Source organism: Montipora capricornis, chromosome 9 (genome assembly GCF_036669925.1).
Source record: "Montipora capricornis isolate CH-2021 chromosome 9, ASM3666992v2, whole genome shotgun sequence".
Classification (NCBI taxonomy): domain Eukaryota; kingdom Metazoa; phylum Cnidaria; class Anthozoa; order Scleractinia; family Acroporidae; genus Montipora; species Montipora capricornis.
Window position 1 is genome coordinate 26561581 of NC_090891.1, and position 2248 is coordinate 26563828.

General features: G+C 38.7%; 1 protein-coding gene across 1 annotated transcript in view; it reads left to right on the forward strand.

Moving 5' to 3' along the window:
* The first annotated feature begins 361 nt into the window (after positions 1-361).
* LOC138017874 (protocadherin Fat 1-like) overlaps positions 362-2248 on the forward strand; it is a 48779-nt gene continuing 46892 nt past the window's right edge. The window contains exon 1 of the mRNA XM_068864861.1: positions 362-995. The gene's annotated coding sequence lies outside the window, so the exon portion shown is untranslated. The remainder of the gene's footprint in view (positions 996-2248) is intronic.

Sequence of the window (2248 nt, forward strand, 5' to 3'; positions counted from 1 at the left end):
CCTTCGCACTGGAGTACTTTCATGACGTTTCACTCTTCAGCCCTTTTCTCGTGTTTTGTTTTTGACAGCCGGCTGTTCACGTTTCTGAAGCGTCGTTCAAGTGTTGCGTAACGCGATCTCAAAACAGGAAAGCATTTTAGGAACGAATCCTCCAACACGCGCTAGAAATAATAGGATTAGTTGAATGAACAGAAATCCTTTCCTGAAAGAAAAACATTGCCACTGGGGAGTGCAAATGTCAATGTAACAATCCCGATCTTTATGCGGGCTGAAACATTTGATTAAATTTGAGACCAGCGATGATATCAGTTGTCTAAGAAGTCAGTCAAAAGGTGGAGTCAAGTTAGAAATTCGAGATTGGGATCATATTTGGTGGAGTTTAAGTGTATCCTTTATGCATGTCTCACGTTCGTGCACGAAGTCTGACGTTGAAGCGCATGGTCTAACGCAGCGTTAACCTTAACCAAAACGAGAAGAAACCATCAAAAGGAGGTCATATCAATAAGGTCTGGCTGCTGGCCTAGTTTTCTCCTCAACCGGAAGCTGTCTGTTTGATTGCGGGGGTGCGGTACCTAACAAAGCCCCAAGTTTGCATTGTAATACAGGCATTGAGGCCATTGTTTGACAAAGTCGCTGCTCAACCAGCGTGCAATTAAAATCCATATCTGCCAGCCAGCTTCGTGTAATTAACAACCATATCTTCCGACAGATTGAAGGCTACAGGAATTTGGTACGCCATTCAAACGCTCGCGCGTGGTTCATTTCAATAGGGGAACCACTGTTAAGAACCAATGTGATTCCGGTTGATAAAGGAATTACGTCCCACGAAGGATTCCATGGTTTGTGAATTGTGCATCTCTGATTGTCATCTCTATTGTGCGCAAGGGATATCATCGTTAACTGGTGAAATCAAGGAGGTTTTCCTTGCCATAAACTGAACTGACAAGGTGATTCAAGCGATGAGCTTAGCGTTTTGCGATAAGGCTGTTTAAAAGGTAAGTGGATACAGCTTTTCGCTGTTCAGTTGCTGGAGTGAATCAACAAATGGGAAGCTACTTAGCAATTGGGCATAACTAGAATTTCCGTAAGATCACACTCATCTTCTTTACGGGCAAAACCTTATTACTGGTTTACTTAGAGGCAGAAACCATTCATATCAATTTGAAAGTGTTGCGAGGAGTTATCGAGGGCAATAGTTCATATACCAATTATTTGCCATATCTTGCTTTAATGAACGATTACATTTCGATATAAAAACTCCTTTGCCGCGATGTTTTAGAAATAACGACAATATACGTTTACATTTCAACCATAAATGATAAACACGAGACAAAACTTCCACTGTGGTTTCCTTTAGGCTAGTTATGTTCTTTCTCATCTATCATCCACTTGATTAAGCAACACGCGATATCCTCGAAATTGGAAACTTCATCTTTCGCTAATTGTTATTATCTGACCAATCTTCTTGATGTTTATTATTATGCAACGCATAAAAACTGTGAAGTTAATTAATAGTGCGTGATGTGGCTCGCCTTTAACAGCGAAGTCAAGTTAAGCACTCGAAGAGTTACTGTAAAGGTTTCGCTCGCGGTCACAGGTCGTCAGTTATAGTCAAACTGTTTTATTGCTATGAAGTCGCCATTTTCAGTCATATACATGAATTATTTACCAAAGAATGTTTTTCTAACTAAAGTGGTCGGCAAAGGGTTTGTCTTATTATACAAAATACTCTTTTGTTCAATACATTTGTACAAGACGCCGTTGTAAAGAAAATGTGCCTCTTTGGTCAAAGTCCAACAATTTAAGACAATCATTGAACAATATCGACTTCATATATCGCCACTGAATTTTTTTTTGTCATTTCCTTACACGCTAAAAGTAGAACTTCGAATTCGTTAGTTTCCTATAAATATAGGTTCAACAAAGTTTAGAAGAACAACTTAAAGGTTATAGAAGAGTACATGTGAGTGACATTTCTGAATAAATAATACTTAAGCTTATTATGTATTAGGTACGTGTGATTTTAAATATGATCTTGTGTAAAAAGCTCAGAGTAAAATTAACAGAATATTGTCTCTCTCTCTCTCTCTCGATCTTACTGTTTCAAATTTTACGAGGAAGGAAGTTGGCGACTTCCTGTTAAACTCAAAGTTTGAATTTTGCATAAATACGTACTTCTACAGTTTATAGAAGTTTTCTGAGTAACGCTCACAGTTTACCAAGCCTCTAGCTGTGCTGGATCAGTTTA